The following is a 12,746-nucleotide window of genomic DNA, read 5'->3' on the forward strand; positions in this document are numbered from 1 at the left end:
ATAAAAAAAATGACTTATTTCAAATAGAAGTTCAAGTTGGCTTTCAAATGATGATGTCATTGTAGTCTCAGCCATGGTTTTAGGACTAAGGATCTGCAATAATCTTAGTCTTTGAATAAATAAGTATCAGCCATATATTCAATTAATAGGGTCATTCTAACAGCAAAGAATCATATAAGTTACAATTCAGAGTAAATGCAAAATCTTTTTTGTTATTTTAGATTTGTTCATAAGACATTTTACAAAGTTTCCACATATATTTATTGAACATGTTGGAAATTCATTCTCAGATATATTGGTTTAACTTTTCTATTTCTGGGAATTTAAATAGTACCTACATAAACAACATTTAGGGTACCATGGGGGATGACTTATTCTTAGGACAAACTTTTCACTTCAGCAACCCAGGATTTGGGCTAATAATGGCATTCAGCCAACTAATCCCACGGATTAGTTTAAATTATCTCTTGCTTACTAAGCAAAATGTCAAGGCCCTAGATATTAGAGTTTACTTAATTTAATTTCTTCTGCTTAAGAATAAACACTTCTCTCTATAACTGAGGAAAACCATTTATATTAATGAGTTACTAGGTTGACACCCACTTAATTATACAGATAATGCTTTCTTTTCACTTACAATTTTTTAGATTTCGTAAATGAGTTCCTCTAGATGTATTTACAAATATATTTGTCATATTTCACTCTTGCATATAAAAATATAGAGTGAAATAAATTTATGAATGTATTTCTAAATTCTCTTCATTTCGTGAAATACTTTTTAACTGAATTCGTCTTGTAAATCACTCTTTGACTCAGAGTTCTTAGTGTCCTTGATTCTCTAGGCTATAAAGAGGGTGATTTATGGAGTACTTTTTAGACTCATATATTTTCTTCTAAGCAGCTGATAGACATTCAGCAAATTTTGGTGCTTATAGTCGTTTCTTTGATTATGATTATTAATTTCACTAATATAATATTTGTGCACCCCTGCTGCTTTTATCTTTTTGCATACACGATGATCTTTAAATAAATACCAATTCATAGTATAATCAAAGTATTTTAAATGTAGTTAAATCAAACATGTGTGGTGCCAATCACACTCATTACTTGACTGTAGTGAGGACAATATTGACATTATGACCAAGTTCTCACAGGCTCAGACAAGGTCATCTACTTTAAAAATGCCTCTGTCCAATCATCATCATGAGATTTCAATTCAGAGGTACTAAATTATGAAAAAATTTATAGTTTGGAAATGATTAAATGATTATTTCTTCATATTTATCTAGTGATATAGTTTTTATAATTTCTAAGACCTGGACATTCAGATTATCCTTCATTTAACATTTACTATATGTTTTAGATGCTTTCCTCTATGCTTTTACATGGATTATCTAGTTGGATTTAATGATACAGCATATGAGGTAAATACTGTGGGTGTGTGACATAACAGTATAAATAAAAAATATTTACAAGTATTTATGTATACATATACTGTATAAAAGTATGTGAAAGAGTATATTAAATAAAAATTTGGAAGCAATCTAAATATCTTTTAGTAAAAGTTAAAATTAAATGTTTTTGTTATGTTCAAAAAATAAATTATCACCAGCTTCAATGTTTAAAGTTGCTTGTAGTAACTCAAGAACTTTACATAGTGGCCTTTCTTAAAGTGTAAATATAAATTAATGGGCAGCCATTACCTTGGTGGTAGTGTGTAAAACAGGAGTAGTACCCATAAATGCCTCTAGGGGCCAGGAATATGGTAGTAGTTGAGACTATGGAGTCATAGCAGCCTTACTACCTGCACACTGCTGATCTCCTTTAGAAAGGGAGGCTGTTTTCAACTGCAGCAAATTGTTTCTGTGTAGACATATGTCCCACTGTTGCCAAAGCTGTCATATTTTCAAGAAAATACATAAATCCAATATTTTACATGAATTCAATTGACAATTTGTTAAAAAATTAAACAATGAAGGCCAAACAAAAGATTATATGTAGGACAACTTTGGGGTTGAGTAAGACAGTAAAAAGTAAGATTTAAAAAGTAAGAGGATGTTCTTTTTGTCTTTGAATTTTATTTTAAGGGACATGGACCTCTAAGGAAAAAAAGACTATATTTACCAGCTTCCCTAGGAAGGATTAGAAATTTCATTATCTGGTAGATTCAGGAAACTACATTAAAAGCAGCTGGACCATGCCTTTGGACATTTCTTTGCCCCTTCAACCATTCTACTTCCTGGAATGCTCTTGGACCTCGAAGGCAAGGGCCATGCCTTAGAAATGGCAGACCGATGATCCAAAAAGAGCCTAAATTCTTGAAGATTTTGTAGATTAAAACTAGCCCTCCAAACTAGCCCTCCTCTGCCAATCTCCAGACTTTTATACCATTATGTATTGTTCAAACCAATGTTTTCATTTAATTTGAAATTTATTCAGAAATTGAAAGTTGAAAGTCTATTTTATCTTCAAATGTTATAAACTTTTGAATCAACTTCTCAGAGATAATAACTAAAAAATCCAACTAAATCAAGCCAAATCTGGTATACTCTTTAAACGATTAATGAGAAAATATACTTTTAAACCTTTAAAAAGGTCTGCACTGCAATCAAGTGTGTCGCAGGGTGCCCTTCTCTTCATAAGAAGCAGATACTTTCTATTATCTTCTCACCCTCCCTGATTTTATGGATCTATTTTTTCAAAGCCAGAATAGTACAACCTTACATCTTTCAAATTTTATTTTCTAAATAGCAATTGCCAGATTTTCTGTGGCTTACTTTTTTTTTTTTTAAAGTGGCTGCATATTTAAATAACATATTAAAAATCAGAGAAACCCCACAGAAACTTTCTAGAACTCTAGGTATTTTAGAAGTGTTATCAGAGGACTCAGGTAAATAAAAGCAACCTAAGGAATGATTGATAAGATGACATTTTCTGTAGTAGATTCTAAAGAATGAGTAGAAAAGTATCATCTGCTCAGGAACCCAACCCAAGGAAATCCTGTTGCAGTAGGTTGAGGCAGATGGGATGATCTGGAGATCAAAGAGCTTCCTGCGGCTATTCTGGGGACAGAAGTCTGAGGCAACTCTTTGATTTTGGGCTTGCCCACCCACGTAGCACATTATGCCTCTCTAGAATGGCCACACAAACTGAGTTTTTCTGAGTGCCAGACAACAGAATATGTCATGGAAAGAAAAGACCTAACCAACTTGGTTTTTCTTGCCTCAAAAACAGTCATCACTAGGAAAAACATTGTTACATTAATTAGATGTAAAAAAAGAAAAAAAGGGGGAAAAAAAAGAAAGAAAAGGAGAAAAGGGGAAGGAAGAAAAAAATAGTAAAACGAACATAAAAAACAACAAAAAATTTCTTAGTCAGAAAATATTCTAGGAAATCAGAAAGGTTACGTTATTTATTTGATCATTAATGAACTTAGATTTTGTATAGTTCTTTAATAGCCTGAAGCACCATTTCTCTGCCTAAAAAGTGCTTGATTATACTAGATAAACAAAAAAAATAAATTTACCATGAAGTCCCAGGGATAGATTCTTTTCCTGAAGTGGCTGTAAGAAAGACTGGAATGATTTTTTTCCCCAAAGTTTGAAATAATGAGAACATTATTATAAAAATATGGCATATTTTTCTTCCTTTTTTTTCAGTTGAAGCACAGAAGTAGTTTGTTTGACCAGTTAAGATTTAACCCATAGGCTTTTAGGACCAAGCTCATATTTAGAGTGAGATGGAAATATATTTTTAAAAATTTTTAATTACAGCTAACATTCAATATTATATTAGCTTCAGGTGTACAGCATAGTGGTTAGACATTTATATAACTTACAAAGTGATCTACCCTATAAGCCTAGTACCCACCTGGCACCATATATAGTTATTACAATATTATTGACTATATTCCCTGTGTTGTACTTTACAGCCCATGACTATTTTGAAACTGCCAATTTGTGCTTCTTAATCTCTTAACTTTTTCACCCATACCCAACACCCCTCCCATCTGGCAACCATCAGTTAGTTCCCTGCATCTATGAATCTGTTTACGTTTTGTTTATTTTGTATTTAGATTCCATGTGTAAGTGAAATCACATGGTATTCGTCTTTCTCTGTTTGACTTATTTTACTTAACATGATACCCTCTAGATCTATCCATGTTGCAAATGGCAAATTCTCATTCTTTTTTTATGGCTGAGTAATGTTACATTGTGTATATGTACTACATCTTTAGCCAATTGTTTATTGATGGGCACTTAGGTAGCTTCCATATCTTAGCTATAGTAAATAATGCTACAGTGAATATAGGAATACATATATCTTTTCAGATTAGCGTTTTGGATTTCTTCAGATAAATACCCAGCAGTGGAATTGCTGAGTCATATAGTAGTTCTATTTTAAAATTTTTGAGGAACTTCCATATTGTTTTCCATAGCGGCTGTACCAATTTGCAGTTCCCACAAACAGTTCATTGTTGGAAATACTCTTTATATAACATATGTGAGATCCAATTAGATAAGTAAAGGGAGAAATAATTAACTTCTGTTTTTGTTAAATATTGATATTGTAGAGGTTTAGGATAAAGATTGGAAGATTCTTCAACTGAAGGATTTAATGATGAAGAGAGATTTATTCTGTGATTATATTTGTGCCAACTCCTCCTATTATAGTGTACAAAACTTTAACCAACAGGAATCATGTAGCTAGTATAATATCGCTAGATATGGGACTCAATTCTATGGCTTAAGACTCAGTAAATTACTTTTTTTCAAAGACTGGCTTTATTCACTGAGATTTTTCAAATGGTAAAATTCTCAACTTGATTACTTAGAGTATTCTATTTCATACCATATTAACCATTTCTAAAGTATACGATCTGTCTGTCCATAATTGAATTATTTAAAAAATAGATATTTCTATGCAAATCAGAGAAAGTCATGAATATCCAGAATTAATAGTATCTCCTGTGCCAAAAATGCCAATCAGTAAATCTTCTCTGAAAGATGGTTTGCCTTAGTTAGCAGTGTTAACAATCTCTTGGGGATTGAAACTGTTTATTTTGGAATTCTGCCTTTTTACTTTTCTGAGTATTGTAATTCTACATGGGCATGACTGAATTGAATAGAAGAATATAACTGCATCTATAATTTTTACTAATGTCATGAACAAAATTTTTTAAGTATTCAAATTATATTTTATATCCTTCCTCAGACACTTTAATCATCTTCTTTCTCCTATGTGACAGACACTTTGGACTCTATTTCCTAGTGCCTTCTAGTATCTTCCAAAATCTTCATATCATTACTAGAAATGCTTTATGTACAAATGCTTCAACTATTAACCCTTTAACTACAGCCAAAAAGATAGTTTTTCTTTTTCTTCAAGGCCTTCCCTCATCCACTCAAAATTATTTTGAGTTAGGGTATAAATAGATGGTAGGGGCCATTCTTTACAGGTAATATTTGCATTTTAATTCTTGCCTATTAAGTCTTAGTCCATTGTTTCTCAAATTGGATCTAATCAAAGAATCTGCTTCCCACAAATTCTGAGAGTTCTCAAGGAGAATTTAAAACTTTTGATCATTTGATGATTATCTGGATGATATCTTAAAAAATAAAGTATAAATATATTCTGGATCTTCTGAATGACCACTAGATAGCTTAATATTTCCTATAGTTTTAGCCTTGGAGGTTGTGTTTACATTTCTATTGGTGGCAAGTAGTATGATTTTATTGCCTCAGGCTAACAAAGAATAAGCAGACAGACACTTAATGGTAAATGATGAGTTTGCAGTAAGTGATGCCCAAATGTCAGCACTGCTTGCCAAAGTTTTTATAATAATTAGATTGAAAAATGGTAAGATAATTCAGTCATCTGGTGCAGGTTGTGAACAGCAAATTAATTTTGGCAAAATAATATTAATAATTGTGTTAAATTAATTATTAGTTTCAATATTACCAAACTTGTCTAATTATTAAATTTGCTTTGATATGAATTATGAGTACAGGAAGTTTATTACTAATTTTGTTGTGTATATTTAGGTAACAGTTTAATAATAAATAATTTTAGTCAACATTGATAGCTCGTGATTGATTGACTTATCTGGTTTCAGCTGTACTTTCCTCAATTATAAGGAACACCAAGCCAAAAGAGAAAATAATATAAAAATCTAAAATTTGTCAGACAGATGGTCCTTTCGACAATCTCAAATCATAAGAGTAACAGCATCTGTCTTCCAAAAATTTGAGTATGGAAATGGCAAATGAGTAGGCAGTCAGTCAATGTTTCTGAGCACAGCAGATTAAATGAGGAGGAGAACATTAATTTAACCTATTTTTAAATATCTAAATTACCATGTTCTCAAAATATCTGAAATTTCAATTTTTATAAGCTATGAAAAAAAAAATCAGAAAAACTTTTGAACAATCTAATTTATTTCTGCTTACCTAAATCATTTTAGTCCCATGAAGATATTTCAGACTTTTCCATTAATAGACTATCATGCATTAAGCTGTCTTCCTTCAAATAGTGTATCATTTTATCTAGACACAGCTGTGAATAGTATAAGTATAATATAAATGCTGTAATATTATGAAAATTCAGTGTAAATACCTAAAAGTGCTCAAAACCATTACTGAGGTCATTCGAAAGCATTGGTTAATTACAAAGAAAAAAAGCTAACCTTGAAATCAAAAAAATTATACTCAACTTTTTTCATTTCTTCTACTTATATCCATCAAATAATGAGTTCTCTTAATTTGGCCCATTAGATATCTTTAAACCTTCTAAATCTCATCTAGACTCTCTCAACATGGTTCCTTCACAGGGCCTTTCCCTTTGCCAGGTTCATTCTTCTCATCATTCTCTGTGTAATATCCAGTCTTTTTTTTTTTTTCCAGGTAGATTTTGAGAAGCTTTCCTTGATTTATGGACTGCTATTGCCAAGCCCACTCTCCTTTGATAGCATCTTGAATTCTTCCTATCATAGGACTTAACAATACTTGATTATAATTTCTTTTTCGATCATCAGTCTTTCTCTTTGATCAAGAATAATAAGTTTTATAAGTCCTTTGTGAGAGATTTTATGTGTGATAAATAGTTCTAATTGTTAGCCTAACATTGTTATGTTAGGACATAATTAGAAATGCAGACGTATGTGCCAATAGTTTATTGAATTTTCAACCTAATTTATTTATTGAAGCATAACATGCACATTGACAAATGCACCAGTGTTAAATGTACAGCTAAATGATTTTTCACACAAACCAATTACTACCCAGGTCAGGAAAAACTATCACTGCTCCCTACTAGTCACTGTCTTATCCTGATTCTAATGCAATAGATTAGTTTTGAGCTTTATAATCTTGAACTTTAAAAAAAGCAACATTACAGCATATACTCTTTTATGCCTAACTTTTTTCAGTCAACATATGCATATGAAATTCATTCTTGTTGTGTGTGGCAGTAGGATATTCATATTAATTACTATATATTATTCTATTACATAAAAAAATACCATAGGGTATTTAGCTAAGTTGTTATTGATGAGAATTTAGGTTGATTCCAAATTTGATGTATATGAACAATGCTAAGATGAACACTGCTAAGATGCTAAGATGAACATGCACACATTTTTCCATCATGTAGACACAAGAGTGAAATTGCTTGCTCACAGGGTATGAACATCTTCAAGGTTTCTATAGAATATCAAAATGTTTTTATATAAATAAGAATTTTAGAAAAGAAAAACACAAACAGTAATCATTCAAAGAGATGCTGAGGATATTCAGTAATCAGTGAAATTCAAATTAAAATACTTCATACAGGCAGGACCAGATTGGCCAAACTTTGTATCTATATAACAATAATTTCAGATGGAGAAATGGAAACCCTCATGTGCTGGAAGAAATGAAAATTGAAGCAACATTTTCAAATTTATGTGACTTTATTTTGCTTATTGCTATATCAAATCCCCAAAAGAATACCTTGTAAAATGAAGATGTATGGGTAAAACAATATGTTACACATTTATGCTATAACCTAGTAAACTTTCATTACCGGATATATATACCCCAAGAAAATTTTCACAAAGGTTCATAAAGAGGCACGTAAAAAGATGTTTGCTCTAAAATTGTCTCTAGTAAGGAAATTTCAAAACATAATACTAATGAAAAAATGAAAAGTAATACAAGTAGCCAAAGAATAAACTGGACTTACATAGAACAACATGGACAGATTGGAAAAAAATAACCTTAATTGAAAGTTGGAAAAAAGTAACCTTAACCGAAAGAGCTGGGAAAACAAATAAAATATGCACTAAAGTATAATTTAAGTAAATACAAACCAAATATAATCATATTATTTATTGTTTATAGAATAACACATGTGTAAATAAAATGAAGAACTGAAGAGATAAACATCGAATACATGACAGTGAAGGCATGGCAGAATATGAAATTGGAGTTTATTTATAAATATTTTTAAACATAAAAATATATATAAATATTTATTTATTTATGTGTTTATTTATAAATATTTTTAAACATAAAAATATTTAAACATAAAAATATTATTTATAAATATTTTTATGTTTAAAAATATTTATAAATAAACACATATATAAATAAATGAGACCCGTAAGAGATATCCTTAGACAATGTATCAGTGTGTGCCATGAATAGTAGAGTATTATTGATCATATCAATCTGATCCTGTGCTCCTGAGGTACAAACATTTAGAAATAAAGTATTATAGAAACAATACTAAGAGAAGGAGGTAATGGCTATTTTCTGAGAGTACAAGTGTAGATAAATTTATTCCTTTTAACTAGTGACCCTTCACTGAACCTATTTCCCACCCGAATATTTTCACAAACTTGACTGGTGAACACAACACTGTCAAAAGCTTATTGTTCTCTTTTATTAAAGATCTTTCATAATATTGAAATATGTGGAATAAGCACATTTTCACTCAAGCAATATGAAAAATATGTGCAGAAAAATGTGCTAAAACACTAAAAATTTAGAAAACTTGTTTTTCATTCAGTAATCTATTCAATATGTATGTACCGAATCCTTATTACACAAAAAGCTTTGTGTCACTCCATGAAGATAAAAAGAAACAAAGTTCAGTCTGATGAAACACTTTGAACTGTTACATGGCAGATGTAAAGGTAGAAACTTTCCTTTGGTAGCCTTGCTCATCTGAGCTCACTATTGGGATTTCAGCCAGCTAAGCTGGAGTCTTGCCTCCACAGTAAACTAAACAAATACCATTCAATATTCTAACATAAACATAACTCTCACCTTCTTTAACCCCGATTTGGTCCAGAAGGTTTAAATGTTCGTAAGAGCTATTAAATGTCATACTTTGTCATTTCTAGTACACCTAGTTTTTTTACATGTTAACATCACTGAAAATGGGATGCATCTGACAATCAATGGCATCTTTCAATTGCTCTCAGCCAGGAAACAACTGTGACTTAGTTGTCATTACTTACATGTACGTGACCTCAGTCAAAGTACTTTATATTGTCATTCAATTGGGTGGGGAGTATTTTGAGGGTACCACATGTCAAATTTGTCTTTTAAGTGTCTTATGATTTATCATTGATACCAAAAAATTGTCTCAATTATGCACAGAAATTCATGGAAATAAAACATCTGGACATATAGGGATACATTTGTTATTCATGTTGGCCAGATGAGACAACTTCATTTGCTTAAAATTCTTGTCAGGAACTCATTTGAGAGTCTGTGTTTTATGCTAGCTATATACAGCAGTCCTTCCTTACCTGCAGGTGATGTATTCCAAGACCTCTAGTAGATGGCTAAAACTAAGGATAGTACCAAACCTTATATATACCATATTTTCCTCCTATGTATACATATCTATAATAAAGTTTAATTTATATATTAGGCACAGTAAGAGATTAACAATAATAAATAATGACAAAATTTTATTATTTATAAAATTATAGCAATATACTGTAGTAAAAGTTATGCAATAATAATAAATAATGCAAAAAAGTTATGCAATAATAATAAATAATTTTATCAATGATAAATAATGATAAAATTTTATTATTTATAAAATTATAGTAATAGACTGTAGTAAAAGTTATGCAAATGTGGTTTCTCTCAAAATATCTTATTTGTACTATACTGTACTTACCTTTTTTACTTAAAGGAAGCACTTTACAGCTTTCCTTTTGCATAACCAAATTGCCAGCATCACTACTCTTGTGCTTTGGGGCCATTATTAATTCAAATAAGGGTTACTTGAACACAAGCACTGTGATACAAAGACAGCTGATTGATCACTTGATAACTAAGGTGGCTAACAAGTGACTAAAGGGCCGGTAACGTCTACACCGTGAATGTGCTAGACAAAGGGACGATTTACGTCCTGGGTGGGATGGAGCAAGAGCACAAAATTTCATCACAGTACTCATAAAAAAGCACACAGTTTAAAACTTATGAATTGTTTATTTCTAGGATCTTCCACTTAATATCTTTAGATTGCAGCACAGCACGAATAACTAAAACTGTAGAAAGCAAAACTGTGGATAATGGGATACTACCATAATTATCTGTTATTTTATAACAAATTATCCGCAAAACATAGTGGCTTAAACCAACAAATATTTGTTTTTTCACACAATTTCTGAGAGTCATGAATCTGGGAGCAGTTTGGTTGAGCGTTTCTGGCTCAAGGTATTTTATGAGATTGCAGGTAAACTTTTAGCTGGGGCTGTGGTCATCTGAAGACTTGATTGGGGTTGGGAGTTATGCTTGCAAGATGGCTCACTTACATGGCTTTTGGCAGGGAGCATTGGTACCTTATCGCATGGGCACCTCCATGGGGCTCCCCAAATCTTTTCAAACGTGGCATTTGGCTTCTCCCAGAGTGACTGATCCAAGAGAAAGATTGAGAGATACAGAGAAGCGTGGCGTGGTGGGGAGAAAGGCCAAGATGGAAAAATTTACTCATTATGACCTGATTCTAAAGTCCTGCACTTTCATTTCTGCTTTATTCTATTTATTAGAAAACAGTTGCTATATCCACCATAATCACAAGGGGAAGAGAGTTAGTTTTCACCTCTTGAAGGGAGGACTATCAAGGAATTTCTGGACATATTTTTTAAGTGGCCATAACTTTCTGTTATTATCTGATAAGACTGGGAAAGTACTTGGAATAAATAGTAGAGCATTCTCTTAAGAAGTGATGTGTATACCAATACCACCGAATGATGATATTTTGTGGCAAAATACAAGTATTAATTACTCAAAGTTTGAATATGATTTAGAAGAGTCATATTCTGAATGCAGAAAAGTTTTAAGACTATATTACACAATTTATTTTCTGGTATTTCCTTTTTGTCTAACAAGTCATAAAAATATTTGTGTAAGTAAATGACTATTTCAATAAATATAAAATAAAAGTTATATATGATAAGTAAATACTTTTTCTTTCTTAATGGTAAAATAAATTTTTGGCCTCTTAGACCCAATGAAATTTAGTAAGAATCTGTCATAGTCTGCATCATTTGGCTCCAATTCTTCAACACTCCTTAAATCCACCTTTGCTTATAAAGTGCAAAAATATATGGGAGACCTGCCCACATATGTAGGAGACTGCCTGGCCCCTTGGCTCCGGGTTTATAATATGACTTGATTTGGTCAACAGGGTATTAGGCAGCAAAGGCTTGAAAGAGTTCATGCATGTTTCCACTTGTTTACTTGCACTTCTGTCATTGTCATGAGAACATGCCAGAACTACCCTCAAGATGAGAGAAAAGTGGAGCAGAGCTAGGTTGCTCTGACAGCCCCAACAAAAGACAAACTCTAACAACATAGTAAGTCGCTCTCAAGCATATGAGAAAGCCCAGCGTATAATAGCAAAGCTACATATCTGATCCACTGCTGACCCAGATGTGTGAGCAATTAATGTTTATTGTTATGTCACTGAGGTTTTGAGGTTGTGTTACTACAATTTATTGTGGCGATAAATAACTAACACAATTCACTTCAAATGGTGTGCTTTCAACATTTTAATATGAATGTTTTTTCCATTGATTATTTACAATGATTGTCTGTGTAAATCAGCTTTTCCAAGTTCTGAAGTTCTGAAGTCCCTTGGAAACTTATACTATATCTGGATATACACATCATTTTTTCTCAGAAATAATAAAAAAGTGTGTAGATGAGCCCACTTGACAATTATTTCCCCTCACCCCTCATTCCTGGAAATGGTAAACATTTAAAATGTAGTAAAAGGGAGTTTTCAGTGCCAATAGGCCCTTTTTCCTTTTCTTTTGCATCCTGTTGTGACATCCAATTCAACCAAATTGGTTTTACCTAACCTAAGGGAGATCGACTTCAATTTGACTGCGTTCTAAGCTCTGCGCTAGGTATAAACAGATAGCTATGCAGTCACCTGAAACAGGAGTTTTGGAAGTAAATGCTATATTGCATATATCGAATGAAAAGTAATGGTGGGAGGAAAAATTTTAAATTGGTTGAGAATTTACTGTATGTCAGGCATTTTAATTCAATCATCTTTTTAAATGTTCACAGAATTTTAAGAACAAGTGGAATAGGGAGTGTCTTTCCCAGTCCAACACCCCCCTTCTGTTGATAACACTTGTTATTACTTTTAGGAGAATCATCCCTTCTCCACTCCATGTGGGCCTGGGGGGAATTTCTATCACAGTGCATTTGCTACCTCCCAATTATCCAGAA

This window comes from Rousettus aegyptiacus, unplaced genomic scaffold (genome assembly GCF_014176215.1).
Source record: "Rousettus aegyptiacus isolate mRouAeg1 unplaced genomic scaffold, mRouAeg1.p scaffold_m13_p_2, whole genome shotgun sequence".
Classification (NCBI taxonomy): Eukaryota; Metazoa; Chordata; class Mammalia; order Chiroptera; family Pteropodidae; genus Rousettus; species Rousettus aegyptiacus.